We start from the raw sequence: 20,578 nt of genomic DNA on the forward strand, positions 1-20,578 counted from the left end.
CCTCTGCTAGATAAAACTCATCGTAATGGCGCAGGTAATTCTCCCCCTTGTAGTAATTGCTGGCAGAGACGATCTCATCCACTGCCACCATGCTCAGGATGAACATGTGGAAGACTGGGGACCGCAATAGCTGCTGTGGGAAAGAAAAAACAAACAGTGAAACGACTCAGAAGCTGATTCGGAATGTGTACATGAATTCAACACAATACCAAGTACATGTACAGTACCGTGAAAAAGTATTTGCCCCCTGTCTGATTTTCTGCATTTTTGCATATTTTTGACACTGAATGTTATCGGATATTCAACCAAAATCTAATATTAGATAAAAGGGACTCTGAGTGAACAAATAACACAACATTTGGATACTTATTTCATTTATTTATTAACACCCAATGCCCCAGTGTGAAAAAGTAATCGTCCCCTTAGACTCAATAACTGGTTACGCCACATTTAGCAGCAATAACTGCAACCAAACGCTTCCTGTAGTTATTGATCAGTCTCTCACAGCGCCGTGGAGGAATTTGGCCCACTCCTTCATAGAGAACTGCTTCAACTCAGTGACATTGTGACTGCTTGTTTCAGGTCCTGCCACAACATCTCAATGGGGTTTAGGTCTGGACTTTGACTAGGCCATTCCAAAACTTTAAATTTCTTATTCTTTAACCATTCTGATGTAGACTTGCTTGTGTGTTTCAGATCATTGTCTTGCTGCATGACCCAGCTGCGCTACAGCTTCAGCTCATGAACGGATGGCCTGACATTCTCCTGTAGAATTCTCTGATACAGAGCAGAATTCATAGTTCCTTCAATGATGGCAAGTCGACCATGGTCCTGATGCAGAAAAGCATCCCCAAATAATGACACTACCACCACCCTGCTTGACTGTTGGTATGAGGTTCTTACTGTGGAATGCAGTGTCTGGTTTTCGCCAGACATAACGGGGCCCATGTTAGCCAAAAAAGTGGACGATTCTAAGCCTTGCTTTTGGAGAGATTTTGGCAGGACGGCCATTCCTGGGAAGATTCACTACTGTCCCAAACTTTCTCCATTTGGACAATATGGCTCTGACTGCAATTTGGTGGAGCCCTAGAGCGTTAGAAATGGCTTTGTAACACTTTCCAGACTGATGGGTATCAACAACCTTTTTCCCAGAGGTCTTCAGGAATTTCTTTTGATTGTGGCATGATGTGCCTCTAGAACCTGTGTGCTGACAACTTCACTCTGATGGTAAGGGCAAAAGTTAGTCAGATTTACATTGGGCAGGGCTGGCCCAAATCAGGCCTGATTGTTAACCAAAGTACTCAAACAGCTGACCCTAATTATTCCTTTAATTGGGTTGAGTTAACGAGGGGGGGCAATAACTTTTTCACACCTGAAGATTACTTGTTTGATTACCTTGCACACCAAACAAATGAAAGAAGCACCAAACTTTGGTGTCATTTTTTCTCTCAGATTCCCTCTATATACTACTACAACCCACAAAAAGATCTGAACAAATTAAATGTTACAAATGTGCAAAAATGCAGAAAATCAGACAGGGGGCAAATACTTTTTCACAGCACTGTATATAGCATGTGAAGCATTGTTCAGTTCACCTGACTAGTTTGGATTTATCTGGACACCACACTATAGATGTGCTTTCTATGCAGCAGGTATTTGGAGCTCTTCACTCATTTTACTGCACATAGGACTTCAGGCAGGGTCCTAGCATCTGGAAATTAATTTATAGTGAGATGGCAAGATAAACAGTTCATCACCAGACAGTCCTTTAATTTGCATTTAAAGCTGATTTTACTGAATTTTCACGCTTATGTCACCCAGTAACAAGTATCATACCTGTGGAAATTGCAAATCTCAAACTAGAAAATAAAACTTGACGACAGTGAAAACAAAAGTTTAAGTATCTGCATATTTTCTGTAAGTATCACAAGGCCTGTCTCTCACCACAGTGGCAAAAGAGCTGTTCTGGTACTGTAAATGTTGGATCTGTGTTTCTAGAAAAAAGTTTCAAGAACTATGTTAGACAGCCTCTGGGCAACCTATGTGTACATGAGGTCAGTTTGAGAACAACTGAAATACTTTACATACAGTTGACAGTTGTTAAATGACTGAAACAGAATTCAGTAGAGTTGCAGGTGTTTATTTTAAAATACATTCAGTATTAGTAAGAGGCAGTTTAAAAAACACAATGGGCTGAAACACTTTTATTCTTCAAAACAGACCTAGTGGCAGCCAGCCTGTTTGTATTCAATTTGTATTTGTATTCAGTTTAATGGTTAACGTTTGTTTCACAGTAAACATGACAGATGGGTATACCAGGATTTCATTTTAAGTACTGTATATAAACCGGAGATGCTAGAATTGATTTACTATAAATAGATTCCATTAAGCCATGTGTTTTACAGTAGCTATGGTCAAATTTATAATTGTATTATTCTATCTAGTATTAAAATTCTTTTTAATTTATTAAAATTCTTTTTAATTTAAAGCATTAGTGAGGATTACCAGGGTATGTTTGGAATTGTACAGTTAGGGAGATGATTTAAAGACATGGGAAGATTATATTAAAAAAAAAAAAGAAAATAAATGATGGCAGGATTCTGTGGTTAAGAAATAAGGGACCAGGGATTTATATAGTAGGTAAAAAATGTGAATAAAGTTTGAATAAAGTGAATAAAATGCACTGTACATTTACTGGAAATATGTGCTTGGTGTGCTTTATTTCACAGATTGCAGATTGCATAGTGTTCTTTTTTTTTTTTTTTTTTAACTGATGATTAACAAAATACATAATCTAACCAAATAAGTCGGCAAAATTATACGTTCAATTTAATTTACATTAAACATTAATCATATTCTATTTTTGAACCATGAAAGCACAAGTCATTAGCATTGTGTAAACGTGTTACTGAAATCTACAAACTATTCTAAATTAATTACAAATATAAAACAGAAAATAATTCATTGCATAAGTATTCACCCCCTTTGCTATGACTCACCTTAATAAGCTCTTGTGCAACCAACTGTCTTTAGAAGTCACATAATTAGCTGAATGGAGTCCACCTGTGTGCAATTAAGGTGTTTCACATGATTTCAGGTTAAATACACCTGTCTCTGGGAGGTCCCACAGTTGGTTAGTACATTTCCTAACAAAAAACTACATCATAAAGACAAAGGAACATTCAAAGCAAATTCGGAATAAGGTTCTTCAAAAGCACCAATCAGGGGTAGGATATAAGCACATTTTCAAGGCACTGAATATCCCCCGGAGCACAGTAAAGTCCATTATTAAGAAGTAGAGAGAATATGGCACAACAGTGAATCCGTCTACAACAGGCCATCCTCAAAAACTGAGTATCCAGGCGAGAAGGGCACAAGTCACGGAAGCCAACAAGAGGCCTATGGCCCGGGTGCTTCACAAAACTAGCCTTTATGGGAGAGTGGCAAAAAGAAAGCCACATTTGAAAAAAACTCAATTTCGACTACAGCTTGCCAGAAGGTATGTGGGAGACTCTGAGACCAAGTGGAAGAAGATTCTATGGTCTGATGAGGCCAAAATAGACCTTTTTGGCCTCAATTCTAAATGCTATGTTTGGTGCAAGCCTAATGTCGCACATCATCCTGAGAAAACCATCCCTACCGTGAAACATGGTGTTGGCAGCATCATGCTATGGGATGCTTCTCTGTGTCAGGGCCTGGAAAGCTTGTAAAGATGGCAAAATGGATGCAGCAAAATACAGAGAAATCCTGGAGGAAAACCTGCTGAAGTCTGCAAGAGACCTGGGACTTGGGAGAATATTCATCTTCCAGCAGGACAATGACCCCAAACATACAGCCAAAGCCACACTGGAGTGGCTTAAAAACAAAAAAGGTCAATGTCCTGGAGTGGCCCAGTCAAAGCCATGACCTCAATCCAATTGAGAATATGTGGAAAGAGTTGAAAATTGCTGTTCACCAAAGGTCCCCATCCAACTTGACGGAGCTTGAGCAATTTTGCAAAGAAGAATGGACAAAAATTGTAATGTCCAGATGTGCAAAGCTGGTAGAGACTTACCCAAATAGACTCATGGCTGTAATTGCTGCCAAATGTGCCTCTACCAAGTATTGACTCAAGGGGGTGAATACTTATGCACTCAATTTTTTTCTGTTTTATATTTGTAATTAATTTTTAACAGTTTGTAGATTTTATTTTTCACTTTGACATTATTAACTTTTTTGTGTTGATCAGTGACAAAAACTCCTAATTAAATCCATGTTGATTCCGTGTTGTAACACAATAAAATGTGGAAAAGTCCAAAGGGGGTGTTTGTGTGATATATATAATTTCAGTAACACGTTTACACAATGCTAATGCTTGTGCTTTCATAGTATAAAAATAGAATATTCATAGAATTCATTTTTAATCTAAATTAAACGTATATTGTATTTAGCCAACTTATTTGGTTAGATTATGTATTTTGTTAATCATCAGTTGAAAAAAAAAAAGAACACCATGCAATCCCCAATCTGTGAAATAAAGCACACCAAGCACATATCTCTAGTAAATGTACAGTGCATTTTATTCACTTTATTCAAACTTTATATATATATATATATATATATATATATATATATATATATATATATATATATATATATAAGGCTATATATATATATATATATTATATAGTATATTTATAGTTAATATAGAGATCTATATATTAATATCTGTAAAACATATAAAGATAGTCACTTAAATACATAATTAATAAATACCTATATATATATTATATATATATATGATATTATATATAGATATATATATATATATATAAAATTTACTGATTACAAACAAAAAGAGGTATAAAAAACTGACTGTTCTACTTTAAGTTTTACTCCAAGGGTGGGTTAAAAATTAATAGACCACTTGCATTTGAATTTCACACACACACACACATACATATATATATATATATATATATATATATATATATTATATATTATATATATATATATATTATTTATATATTAAACTTGAGAACAGGTTCAAAAAATATGGAGAAAAACAAACATTAGTCCTTTAAAAGGTTTGTGCCAGCAACGGTTTTGTTTTCTTTGTATTTTCATTTTCTTTCTCTTTTAAAATAAAAGGTTGATTAGAATTCTTCTTATTTGTATGAACTTTGTTGTTTCAGTTTTTGTCATTGCCTGGTTGGATTGCCATGCTTGCACTGAGAGAATAAAAAATGGCTGTGGTGTGTTTATAAAAGCTGCAGACAGGAAAGATTCATGATTTAGGAAGGCGTATCTGTGTCTGAACATGAAGAATGCAAGGCTGTATGTCTTGCATTAAAGCATTCTATTACCATTGTAACACTGAATTTATAGCTGTGACAAGACATATATTGTGCTTTTGGTGAAAATATATTTTTTAAATTGCCTTTTAAATCTAGAAAAGATGTGCATTAATTACTGATCCCATTGTTAACCATTAGACAAAAATTTGTTTATAACTCTCCCTCACTCATTTTTGAAATCCCATACAGGAACCAACCTAATATAATTCATTGAATTAAAACAGTGTGTGTTAGAAGTCCTATTTCATTGTATATTGTGGTTCTTTAGTTAAAACTAGATTACTCCCCAGTCACAGGCAATATTCATCACCAATAGGAAATAATAAACAATATGAGGCTATATTTTGTTGTTCACCAACAAATGACTGAATTCAAGCAACAGATTCCACAACACCAATTAGAGTGGTGCTAAAGTAGACACTGTATATATCCCCCATGTATGTTGATTATCTGTTTTGACAGGATGACTCAGCATCAACATAGCCCCTAATTTATTACCTTTCACCAGATGGTAGGATAGGACCACAGAATAATTGTGTGACTGACAGTGTTAAGAATTTCAAAATCAAGTGAGGGTGTGCCTCGTCCAGCACATAAGGAATGGTGATCTGAAATCTCTGAGAGCCCCCCCCCCCAAAAAAAAAACACAAAAGTAAAAACCAATAGTGATAAACTCTGACAGCTATGTTTACGAACAGGGAATGATGAACAATGCAGGCATATCTAATACATGTGCCTGTATCTACTGTAAAACAGGCTAATTTGAAACAAAGAAAATGTAAAATCTCATGGTGGACAAGGGTCCTCGATATTATAATGCCATCTTAAAAGGATTTGCAATCAGGAGAGCCTAGCTTTTTAACATCTCTAACATACAACAGAACAAAGTGGATACATTGCCTTATATAAGAGGTGCAATTAAGAGATAATTAGGTAGTACAGCACTGGAATTACCATCACTTGACAATTGGAAAGTTTACCACTGTCAAAATCTTATTTCAACTTTCACAAACCACTTTGTTGAGGTAGGGATTCTGGATTTTTAATTAGGTTGCATACCAATTCTTCTCATTTCATTAAATTTTCAGATTTTCACATTTCCCACTGTAATGAGAGTACGCCGGCAACCTCTCTTTGAAGAACTTAAAACATTGAGAATTATATCTTCAACAGAAACACATACTATAAGCATGCCACAGAAAAATACCTGATCTGTTACAAAATCCATTTTATGTATAAATCTATTTTAAAATAAGTTATGAGTAAGAATAATACTTTGATATATGTTTTGATTTTTGGTCAGGGTAGTATATTTGTGGTTTTAAAATTCTGGAATACAAATCCCCTAAATTGTGCACAAGGTAATAAGGCCTCCAGAAAGAATATTATACTTCACTGTACAAGAAGCTGTTAAATCTGTCTTCTATAGGGATGTTCATATTTTTTGTTCTATAAGAAAACCTATTTGTACAAAATGTGCATTATACTGGTATGTAGAGTAGAAAAGCTAAACTTTCAATACATGTTCAATGCCTGAGTTATATAACATTTTTCTGGGATATTAAGGAAATATTGAAGAACAGGCTATGAGAAACTTGAAAACATAATTTGATGCTTTTGGGATGAAACTACAGTCTTTAAAGAAGTCCCATTTGCAAAGCTTGATAGATCATATTGAAGATTGTTTATTTTACCTGAAAAAAGACATTCTGATATTCACAACATTGTACTAGATGGTTTTGTTTCTTTAACTGCAGTCTAGACATGCATTAAAACTGTATTTAATCTATCAAACCAGGCCCATTATTTACAACTTTATTTTAGATATAAACCAGACAGCTGGTTAAGCTTTATTACTGTAGAGTTTAGGGCCAGTGTGACAGGATAGTGCTGTGGTCCCAGATGTTAACAGCAGGAAAGAGTGTTCTGAAATCACATTACAGCACAGATTAATCACACCCTTTTTTTTTTTTTTTTAAACAAATCAGCGGTTTTCTAGGCATTTACTTAGAATTGCTAATAAACTAAAATTAGATCTGCTTGCCTTTAGGTTACTCTAACACCGTGATTGTTTGATTTTTACATATTTTAACACCTGTTCATCGCCCTGTATCCTGCAGTTTATTAAAAGTACCTTATGGCTACACCTTTCATTAGAATTACCCTGCTCTTTATTGAACTCTCATTTTACATGTATAGCTTATTGGTAAAAGGCACAGAATCCAGTGGCTGTTAGGTTTGCTCTCAGCAGCCTGTCAGTGCAGATGACTAAGGCTGATAGACAAGACTATCCCTTGGGCCAGGAAGTGAAGACTATCAGACATAGTGCCATAAATGTCAGAAGAGGAACACTGTTATTGGGTTTTATTAACTCTTAATAAAACACAATAGTCAGACTGTTTTGTTGATGAATAAAAACTGATATGTTCCTTCCCAAGCACAAAAAGGCTATTTCAGTCTAGAACGCTAAAGAATATTGCATGAACAGGCATAAAAAGGGACATCCTTAAAATACTTGTGTGTATGAATATTTATTTTATTTAACAAAATATAAAAAGCAATCAAATTAAAATGTAATGTTGATTGGGATTTAACTATGGTTATATACTATATAAAGTTTTTCTACAGTTTCCCAGACTATTTTATATCATTCTGCTATATGCTTTGCACCTTACAACATAATACTCCACATTAAAAATAAATATTTCTTTATATAAAATCTATTTCATTTCATTTAAACCACCCTCCAATAAACCTAGTTGGCAATGACATCTCAGTTAAATATAAAGCATCTCCTTTAAAGCCATCTTCAATTTAATTGTGCCTATTTTAAATCAATGACTTTTCCGGAAATATGGGGCAGGTAAAGATAAAAATGTTGGCAACCGTTTTTAAATAAAGAAACAGACGCGAGTGTGTGAGCGTATGTTTTGCTTGATTTGAAAATCCGCCTGTCCCTAAGCCAGGCTGCTGAGACAGTCATGCTTCTCATAGTCTCACAGCAGAAAGAGAAAAAAAATGTCTGGGAGCCGGCTGCTTCTGTCGTCACAGCACTGGTAGAGTTGAGCTCATCCCTTCAGGTACTCTCGACAAGCGAGATCTGATGTGACAAAACACTGACATCCTCCTCAGCCTCCAGACTAGCTCCCCTAGGGTATTTTGCATAGGGATACAAGCAGGTGATTGGATTTTCTCAAGGACTTGATATCCAAACCTATTTGATTTAGAATTAAACATATCTCAACAATTACCTGTAGCTTGTTGGCAAATAACTACCATTTACTACTGCTTTAAGCAAAGTAGACTTTTTTGACGTGTGCTTTCCTTTTTACAAATACACAGTAAGCCATTGAAAGTCCTCGGTCTTGTGAAACCCAGTTTAAGATCTTAAACTAGGTCTGATAATCACCGATCCTAAACTTACAATGGGACCACTATTCCCAGGTACTAATGATGAATCCTGATATGACTTAAAGTTAGTAATTTATCACTACTGTTTTGTACAGCAGTGCTTGGTAAAAGGCACAGCGGAAGCTAGGGCAGATGAGTGTGAATGCAACTTATACTGTTCGGAATGAAAAACATACTGTTGTCTCAATTCAGCTGCCAGGAATAAAGTGAAAAGATCAAATTTACAAACATACTTAATTTTGAAAACTGTTCATGATTTGTTAACTTGCTGTACAATGATAAACATAAAGTAGTTGTGGTCAAGAACTCTTGAGGTTTTGACTGTCAACTGTAAGCAGTAAAACGGTCATAGCTGTGTAACATTACGCACTTTTGTATTACAGAACAGGTGGCTTCCATGGTGCTAGGTTTATGTTGGGCTGTGGATTCACTCAAACAAAGCACTGGAACTGTGGATTATTTGTTATCATGGTACTTGTGGTAATGGGAAGAGTAATGGTTTGAGTATTTTTTTTACTCATCTTGGGCTACACAAATTCACTTGGATCAGCTCTATTCTAAGCCTCTCCATGCACGGTAACCCTATACATAACAATTGTATGTTTCCAAATATAGGGTGTCAATATCATGTATATCTTTAACGTGAATTCTGTTTATCGTGGTACATTAAAAGTAAACTGCCTTGCAGCGTGTAGTGTGGCCACTAGGGGGCGGGGTCTCTATGGTTATTTATAGTTTTATAAAAAAAGGTGAACACCTTCTCTCAATTTAGGTCTTAGATCATTTCAAGATGTTATTTGCCTTCCGAACTCTATATTGCCATCCTCCTGACTTATTTGAGGAAATCAGTTTTTTGTTTTTTAAATCCTACTGGATATCCAATAATAACACAAATATCCTCTTGTTCTTTAGAAGGGATCATTCTGTGTGAGTACAATGACTTTGTCCACCATCACACTCCAGCAACTGCTGCAGGACTACATATCTCAGTTTTTTTTATTTTTGTCATTTCATATTTTACAACTGAAAGATATGAAGCCCCAGACAAAAAGTGATGGTCATGTGCAAATCCAGGCTTCATGGCTATTATACACTTAAAACATACAGTATCAATGCATTGACACTGTATACATTTGTAATACTACAACAATTACTACTACTACTACTACTACTACTACTAATAATAATAATAATAATAATAATAATAATAATAATAATAATAATAATAATATGCATAACATATCACACATTCAGAAATAACACAAATCAGACAGTTCCCAAGATTCAGCTTTCAATCAAGTTTCACTTCAGTGAAAAGGTACGTCACCATGACCTGCACCCACAGAATGTGGAATAGCATTGCATAATAAATGCCTGGTTTCATCAAAATTTAACGGGTTAGCCATAATAAAGTAGGATTCCCATCAGGAACCATGATGGAATATGGAATGTCCACAACAGAGGGTTACAACATTCTTTAGACTGAAACAATCAGAAGATTTCTAAGAAATGATTTGCCTCTGTGGGCCAGTTTGAAAAAGAGCACGCAGAGCCAGTCTTGCAACATATACTCAGCTAAATATGAAGTCTGAACTCATCCTAAATAAAATCCACACAGTGATTCTATCTAAATGCTCCATTATTGGATGAGCAGGATTTACCATAATACAGAAACCAGAGTTTAATCATAGTACATACCATTTCAATTAGGAGGGGAAGCTATTGGATGAATGAGCGTGGAATTCTAAGAATTTATCACTCAACACAGCAACTTGGAATGTACATTATGGTAGATGAAAAGGTTTTCCTGCATGGTTTCTTTCAAGTGCCACAATTTCCACATAAGGAATTCTTCTTAGCCATCTGTAATTATTACCAGCTTTCCTCCACCCCTCTACTTTTTATACAGTACTACAACCCACCCTCATCCCCTCTACTTTTTATATAGTATTAAAATACTATTATTCCTGAGGGGGATAATGTATGCATTAGCATAAAATTATTGTTACAAAAGATGCAATTATAAAGTGCAACCTTTAGAATCACAGCAGATAGTATGAAGCAAACATCTTGAAGTATTACGTCTTCATCTTCACCTGGAGACCAACAACTCCCATTACCCTGAAATGGCTGCCATCTTAGGACAGGAAATAAAGTTTGGGACCTGTTAGATTTTCCCTCGGATGTTTCCACTCCGATAATATGGATTTCGCATCTGAAATGGTTTATGAGCTATTAACTGACAAAGCAGAAGAGGTAATGGCAGCGGTTGTATTTAAACATAAAAGCTCTTCTTCCTGGCAATATTCATTTCTAACTTATTAACTCATATACTTACTGTATTCTTTTAAAAACGATTACCTTTGTTATTGAGACATATGCCATAACAATGTCTTTAAACCATATATTTATTTTAAGAATGACTATGTTATTGAGCTCCACCACAAGATATGTCTGACAACTGACGAAGCTTGAGGCACTAACAAGAGATGGTAAATCTCAAAGACAGAGAGAGTGAAAGATAATGGAAATTAACCTGGAAGGTGACTGCTTCAGGGTAAGCTGCTGTGTCCCGGATATTTAAAGCAAAGATAGACAAAAAAAACACTGGCAGGCAATAACAGAGCATGAAAGAGTGTGGTCTCATCAGCTGCAGTGCCTGTGAAACCGAAGACACAGGCATGTTTAAAACAAATATGAAAGGAGTCACGTTAACCATTTACAGAAGTGGTCTTCAAAGCTTTGCCCGTGAACAAAGTTGGGCCCATGAGGCCAGAGTGTTGTGCCCGCAAAGCAATCTGTAATACTTCAATACTAATGTACAGTATAAGCAGAATAACTAAAGTAATTATAGTGCAGTCCTCTGTGCTCCCAATCTCTGCATTTGTGCTACTTGATAAATATGTATTTTAAATGTAAATGTATGTAACATTTTTTTAATTGAGTTAAATGTCAGGAAAGAAATAGGATCATGCCCTTGGCCTTATAAGAAATGCATATACAGTACTATATGAGCTGGTGGGCAAAACATTTGTGGACTACTAATATATAGTAACACTTGGAGTACCCCGAGGTAATATTTTGCACATTAACCAAAACAGTTCAAACTGAATGTTTAATTAGAACCATGAAACCAACAAACAACTACATATGGCCCACAAGTCCTAACAAACTATAAACTGGTTTATAGTCTAGGTTTGCTTTTAAATCAGTACTGTAAAAAAAAAAAAAAAAATTCTGTTGATTTGCCAACTCAGTAAACCTTAATAAATTCAGTAAAACTTAATAAACATATTTGAGATGTTGAACGCTTTACTGATTCACCTTACTAATCCCCGTCACTGATGCATATCTCTGGCAAAGGACATAGTGGAGGCAGGTATATGTACGTAGAGTAGGTTTTACACATACAGAAATCGGATGTGCAAAGGGAATTATTTATAACAGGATTGTGGGGTTAATGAAAGCTGCCTGCCTTTCTGTCTGACGTGTTCGCCTGCATACATGTACTTACATTTAAACGACAGATACCGTCGATGCGGGCTCTACTGTGGGGTGGGGTAGATGACCGCAACTGGAGCTATGCGTCCCGAGCCTTAGGCGAGGACCCTAACGAAAGTCAAAAAGCACATCAAGAGGGCTCTATCGCTATTAGAAAACTATTTATTTATTTATTTTCTCTTTAAAAAAAACTTTAAAACTTCAATTTACCTTGATCTTCTGATATTTCGCCAGTTAACATTCCGCTGAGGAAAACAGTCCCTAACATAATTAGAATAGAGAAATAACATAAACGTAGAGAAAACGTTATTATTATTATTATTATTATTATTATTATTATTATTATTATTATTATTATTATTATTAACATATTTATTTATTGGGGTCTTACTCTTTCTTATTATAATTTATCTGGACATGTACAATTGTTGAGTAGTCCGTGTAGTATTGAGTCTGACTCGAAACTTGTTGTTGGAGGCGGAGCGTCATTCAAGTAGGGAGGGAGTGCATTGGCTGGTACTGAAAGAACTGAAACAGGGTTGGGAGTTTGACTGGACATTTTTGAAGGAGGGTGTTGTTTAGATCCAGCCGATGACAGAATTTTGGACCAATCGTGTTTTCCCTGTTTTTTCGCAGTCCAGTAGCTGCAAAGTGAGCCTTCATTATAATGTCCTGTCACATACATGATTTCCCTTGTCTCTAGACCCGCATCAGAAAGTATGTTTAAGTAGCTTTTTATGTTATCAGATTAGTTGTAGATTAGAACGTTAAGGGAAAAAGCCAGTATTTATGCGCTGATTGATTTTAAAATATAATTCACAGTTAAGCACTTCAAAGTTCCAGTGGGCATCTATGCAAAATAGAAGCCCGCTAGATCTGGAAGCTGATTGGCTGTTCACACTCAATCGTTTTCTAATTGTATTTAGACACTGAGAAATGCTTATCCAGTGAATAAATGAACATCCTTTAGCACAAGGTGTCAGGAGTATGACAATCTGGGGTTATTGTATATGCCCCCTGTCTAGCAGTCCTTATGTCAGTCACACTGAGTTTGTGTGTGTGTGTCTATATATATATATATATATATATATATATATATATATATATATATATATATATATATATATATATATATATAGTATATATATATAATATATATATATATTATATATATATATATATCTATAATATATATATATATATATATTTATACATATACAACATATATATATATATAATATATATATATATGTATGATCTATTATATATAGCATATATATTGATAGATATATATCACATATATATATATATCTATTATTAATATAATTTTATAGAACTAAATCTCGAAGCATGATATATCTAAGAGCTCTTTCAATTGAGATAGAGCTTGTTCTAAATATTTAATATAGGAGAACTGAAATCTTGGTTTATATATAAAAGGCATCTGTCTGTATGTCTTAGATTTACATAAGTAGATAGTTGATGTGGGTCATGGTGATTTACCTTTTCATGGTACAAACAGCACTCAATTTTGAATTTACTGCAGAACGACCTTTGCTGTTTCAGCATCACAAACCTAGAATTATATTCTGTTTCTCAGGCTTTAAAGAATTAGAGTATGTTAAGTGACCTTAACCTCAGTGCACTTTTTTTTTTTTTTTAACCCAAAGTTACTTGTTGGTCTGTAATCCTCTTGTTTGATGGTATTACTGTAAACTCTGCTGCTGTGGTTACTGCTCACAAGGTGCCCTGTTAATAAGATGCTGTATCTCTTAGGACTGTATGAAAGAAACTGTAATATTGATTTGGTTGCTTTAAATTAGAGTTTACATTACTAAGAATTTTTCTTGCTACTGTCATACAATCTTATACTGCTAAATTCTGATTTACCTATCCTTTACCTATTATGGGTCCACTGTAACTCCCCTTTCACACACTTATGTCACCGAGTCTGACATTCCTCTCAGTTTATGTCCAGGTTATGTTGCCAAAAATATTAAAATCGTCATCGGTCAGGTGGAAAAAAAAGTCAAAGCAATTATTATTACTATTATTCATAAAAGGTGACTGCAACTGACCTGTAAATGAAATTCCCATATTGTGTCTTATTTTTCTTCCAGAGGTGAAGACTAATTAACCAAATTATTGGTGGTAATTGGCTGGAAAATGAACAGATGACAGTCTTGCCTTAAGGAATAGGAAAGACCTCCACAAAGTCATTTAAAGGCAGGGGACGGATATAAATAACTATTTGGTTTAGTAAATTCTATGCATATGTTCATATTGCAAAAAGAACATTAAGTTCACTGCAACTGGAATTCCAAGTTTCCAACATTCTACATTAATTCCTGTAAATCTTAACACACACACACATCCATCCTGTACATTACGCAAGTCACTGCACAGAAGTACATTTAAAATTAGAGTCATTAGTACCATAACAAAGTAAATCATCATGACCTACATTTCCACTATATGGACATGTAAAACATGGAAGTTCAACATATAGAGAGGCAACTCCATATCCTTCCGGATGCTCTCAGCAGCTTGTGCTAATGTCAGAGGTCACAGGCTCATTTTGCCTGTGGTGTTTCAATAACCCTGCAAATATGAATTTTGCATCTCAAAAAGCTTCCAGAGATGCCACAGGTGGTGTACAAAGCACCATAAGCACAGAAGTGTTGACCTGAAGTATAACCAGTGGATGTAGCACCATTCATGAATGACAATTCCAGACAGAATTAAACTTGCCCAAGGAGGAGATCAGGTGAAACAAATAGTTGTAGTTTTTCAGCTGGAGTGAGTCAGATTCACTGATGTCTTTAATGCAAAGTTACTAAATATGAAATCTGAAAGGGAAAAACTAAATAATTATGATGGTATAAACTAGCAAGAAACAACTTATTAACAGCCAGCAGTAGGAAAAGTATTGTTCTACATAACTGGTTGTTCGTAATGTTTGCAACTGCTTTTGCCTTGTACTTGATTTAAATGGGGCCACAGGAGTCCAAGTGACAGTGATATAACTCTAAGGATGTTATTCGAGTAAAAGTGAACAGTGTGTGTAAAAAAAAAAAAAAAATATATATATATATATATATATATATATATATATATATATATATATATATATATATATATATATATTGTGATGAGTCAAAGGGATTTCGGTCTGTGATTCAGCCTCCCGACAGTAGATGGCACCAATCAAACCATGGCAAAAGTCATCTTTTGAGGGGCGGCACCTTGGTGAGGGGCGGAAGTACGAGTATGTAAATTCCAGCCATTGGAGTCAAGTGAAGGATAAGGACACTTGTCAGTTGGGGATTGGTGTTCCACTGACTACAGAGGCGGGACATTACATACTAAAGGGAACGTACTACTGTGTTCGGGGTTGGTCCGAAAGTAAAATAGGAGGAGTAACGGGTGGAGGGAGAGACTAGTTTGGTGCAGCGGGATTTTTAAAAAAAAAAAACACTAACATTTCTTTTGTCTTTTTTTGTTTATGTATGGTTTACCACGAAGACGATTAAAGACGAGTTATCACGATTGGTTTTGGATTTCACCCCTGCACTCCTTCCCTCACACCATTTTGTTTTCTTTTGTTATTTAATTATTTTGTTGTGTATAGATAATAAAAATAAATTATTTTATTTCTGTACACATAAATTACTGTCTGGACATTCCATTTAATACACTCTCGCCTCACATATATATATATATATATATATATATATATATATATATATATATATATATATATATTCTGGCCTGTGATTGATAAAAACCACATCACATTTATCTATTGCCTTCACAATATGTGGCCAGCACATAAAGTGGGACATAACATAGGAGGCTGTGTGGTCCAGTGGTTAAAGAAAAGGGCTTGTAACCAGTAGCTTCCCAGTTCACAGCCCGACTCATTCACTGACTCACTGTGTGACCTTGAGCAAATCACTTAATCTCTTTGTGCTCTGTTTCTCGGGTTAGAAGCTGTAAGTGACTCTGCAGTTGATACATAGTTCAGACACCCTAGTCTCTGTAAGTCGCCTTGGATAAAGGTGTCTGCTAAATAGATAAATAAATTAATAATAATAATAAGTTGTCAGCAAGTCGCACAGAGAGCTGGACAACAAAAAGCTTTTACAACTACAGTATGTGGTGTGAACTTCAAAAACACTTTCTGTTATTTATTTATTTACATATGCTGTATCAGCTATATTTAAATGAAATATACAAAGTTGTATTTACTATGCAACTTTGCCTCGCTTACTTTGACCAATTCATATATTAAATATGTACTGCAGACTCGGCTATAGTGGAAAATGAAATGCCCCTTGGGAAGACTATTGTTACTCCTTGGTGTAAGGCCCTCAGCCTGAGGCTTCAGGCACTATACCCCCTGGTGGTGAACAATAATCTTACCTCGGGTCAATAATTTTCCACTATTAGCTCTCTCTCTTTCTCTATACACACTATATATATATATGTGTGTGAATAACAATGAAATTCATATCAGCATCACTAACATTGGTTTTAGAGTACTCATTGGCTATGTATGGAAATAAATGTGTAATTAAAATGTACGAAACACAAAGGGGAGTTATTTTCCATAATGCTTAATCGTGAAGAAAAGTGAAATGTAGCTATTAAGCCCATCTATCCCAGCTGTAGCAAGTGTTGACGTAGATTAAACACACACCCACGTGTATTGGTAAGTCTGTGATTAAATAATGATTTTTTTCAATTTTATCTCATACTGTATCATGATTGCGTAATACTGAGCCATGTATGAGAGTAAAGGCATTCTTCACACTATTGACTGCTGTTCTATTCTGCATTCAGAGAAACCCACTTCAAGTTTGAGAAACTACTTTCTTTATCTCTGTAGGGTAATTCTTCTTTCTGGTTTCAATGATAATTGATACATTTTCAGTTTAAAAACGTGGCCCCCCTTACCTGACATTAATGATTTGCCTGCCCGCTCTCTTTTAAAAAAAATTAATGAATAAATACTGAGTAACCCGTTTTTATATTTAAAAAAACACTCCAACTCCCGGCTAACTCATCTTTTTAAAAATCTAGTGCCAATGAAGTAGAACAAAAGTGTCAATGACACCCAACTCCTCTTTTACGGTTATGGATTTTTTTTATTTCACTAGCTACAGTGGAACTGTTTTGTCTGAATTCATTTCCGAGAAGTTTATTTATGTTTACATTTATATAGAGCCTTTCATACATAACTATCACAAAGCACTGTACATTACATTTAAAAAGCATTTACATTTACACAACACAATTCCTTTGTACAAAAGATCCCCAGGCATGTCACACACACACTACATATTAAATAGCATATTTAAAAAAAAAAAAAAGTATATAAAAAAATAATGTTAATAAGCAGAAATTTAAAAGTAACATTAAAACCCACTAAGATAAGAAAGCCATTTTATAAAATAATTCCAGTGGTGGTATTCTGAATGAGCGGTAAGTGAGAGAGCACACCTCGAGGGATACCAGAGAGAAGTGCATTACAAGTAATCAATTCTAGATGAAACAAAGGCATGCATTAGTCTCTCGGCATTAGATACAGAAATAATTGGTCTAAGGTTGGCTATATTTCTCAAATGGTAAAAAAATAGTTTTGTAACTCAGGATCAACGATGACCCGCACATTTTTCATTTCTCGTTTCAGATTTAATGAGAGATTACTATGGTCAAGCTCATGAAATCCAACATTTTTGAGTTGGTTCTGAGAACCCACTAGCATAACCCCTGCTTTATCTGAATTTAGCATGAAATAATTTTGAGACATCCAACACTTGATGTCTGCAAGACAAGCAGCATGTAAATCTCCTGGCTTTAGGGACCGATACAGCTGGGTCTCATCTGTACAGGAATGAAAGTTCACTCAGTGTGTGAGGATAATGTCATCCAATGGTAGCATATATAATGAAAATAACAAAGGACCTACAATAGAGCCCTGTGGAACACCGCAGACAACTTCAGTTGACAAGCTGTCCTATACTGTTTTGTTACACTGTATTGTATTGTTAAAAAAAACACTGCTAAAGCAGAACAAAGCAGTATTATATTGTAAGGCAGAGACACAGTGAACACTTACTGTACGCCTACATTTCTAACAAAAAGAATGGGAAAACTCATTCCAGAAAAAATATTTCTTATAAGGAATTTTTGTTTGTTTTCTTTTTTTGCCTGAAGCACAATTCATCAGACAATAGTGTTTGGATAAAGCCACGGTAATTGAACTTTGTGATGAACTACGTGATGATCCACTGCCAGAAGCCACTCCATTCCACACCATACTTAAATTCGCTGAGATTTCTTTTAATGGAATTGTTTCAAACACACCTGCTGGCTCAAATGTATGATGTCAACCTTTAATGTCAAGATATATTGCTCCATTGTAGGCAGTGTTTGGTTACAACAAGGAAATTCATCACCTTTCAAAAAATATATCAGTACACGAAGAATATATATATAATATATATATATATATATATATATATATATATATATATATATCTATATATATATATAGTACATACACCACAAACACCGAACGCTTTCCCATAAAGTGGGGGGCCCCGACCCCCTTCCCGGCATTTTTCCTATTTTGTTGCCTTACAACCTGGAATTAAAATGGATTTTTATTTTGATTTCATGTAATAGACATACACAAAATAGTCCAAATTGGTGAAGTGAAATGAAAAAAATAACTTGTTTAAAAAAATTCTAAAAAATAAATAATGGAAAAGTGGTGTGTGCATATGTATTCACCCCCTTTGCTATTAAGCCTCTAAAAAAGATCTGGTGCAACCAATTACCTTTAGAAGTCACATAATTAGTTAAATAAAGTCCACCTGTGTGCAATCTAAGTGTCACATGATCTGTCACATGATCTCAGTATATATACACCTGTTCTGAAAGGCTCCAGAGTCTGCAACACCACTAAGCAAGGGGCACCACCAAGCAAGCGGCACCATGAAGACCAAGGAGCTCTCCAAACAGGACAGGGACAAAGTTGTGGAGAAGTACAGATCAGGGTTGGGTTATAAAAAAATATCTGAAACTTTGAACATCCTACGGAGCACCATTAAAGCCACTATTAAAAAATGGAAAGAATATGGCACCACAACAAACCTGGCAAGAGAGGGCCGCCCACCAAAACTCACAGACCAGGCAAGGAGGGCATTAATCACAGAGGCAACAAGGAGACCAAAGATAACCCTGAAGGAGCTGCAAAGCTCCACAGCAGAGATTGGAGTATCTGTCCATAGGAAAAAATAAGCAAACACGTTTGATGTTCGCCAAAAGGCATGTGGGAGTCTCCCCAAACATATGGTAGAAGGTACTCTGGTCAGATGAGACTAAAATTGAGCTTTTTGGCCATCAAGGAAAACGCTATGTCTGGCGCAAACCAAACACTTCTCATCACCCCAAGAACACCATCCCCACAGTGAAGCATGGTGGTGGCAGCATCATCGGCAGGGACTGGAAAACTGGTCAGAACTGAAGGAATGATGGATGGCGTTAAATACAGGGAAATTCTTGAGGGAAACCTGTTTCAGTCTTCCAGAGATTTGAGACTGGGACGGAGGTTCACCTTCCAGCAGGACAATGACCCTAAGCATACTGCTAAAGCAACACTCGAGTGGTTTAAGGGGAAACATTTAAATGTCTTGGAATGGCCTAGTCAAAGCCCAGACCTCAATCCAATTGAGAATATGTGGTATGACTTAAAGATTGCTGTACACCAGCGGAACCCATCCAGGAGCAGTTTTGCCTCGAAGAATGGGCAAAAATTCCAGTGGCTAGATGTGCCAAGCTTATAGATACATACCCCAAGAGACTTGCTGCTGTAATTGCTGCAAAAGGTGGCTCTACAAAGTATTGACTTTGGGGGGGTGAATACTTATGCACGGTCAAGTTTTCAGTTTTTTTGTCTTATTTCTTGTTTGTTTCACAATAAAAATTATTTTGCATCTTCAAAGTGGTAGGCATGTTGTGTAAATCAAATTATACAAACCCCCAAAAAATCCCTTTTTAATTCCAGGTTGTAAGGCAACAAAATAGGAAAAATGCCAAGGGGGGGGTCAATACTTTCGCAAGCCAACTTTTAACTTGCCGTAATGCCCGGGCACTTGCCGAATTAGCTTCGAATTTTATGTCATTTCGACATCTGCCCTGGCTGGTCAACTGCCCACAGCCACCTGGGCGAAGAATGACTTTTAACAGATACAGTATAACAGAAATAGAGAGTGAATTACCTTTGTTGCCTTTAAGCACAAAAGTGCACTGCCACCAAG

At 35.6% G+C, this 20,578-nt stretch overlaps 1 pseudogene; it reads right to left on the minus strand.

Annotated features, from left to right (window-relative positions):
• Positions 1–20,578, minus strand: part of LOC121321078 — a 113,742-nt pseudogene that overhangs the window by 59,907 nt on the left and 33,257 nt on the right.

This window comes from Polyodon spathula, chromosome 9 (assembly GCF_017654505.1).
Source record: "Polyodon spathula isolate WHYD16114869_AA chromosome 9, ASM1765450v1, whole genome shotgun sequence".
NCBI classification, from domain to species: domain Eukaryota; kingdom Metazoa; phylum Chordata; class Actinopteri; order Acipenseriformes; family Polyodontidae; genus Polyodon; species Polyodon spathula.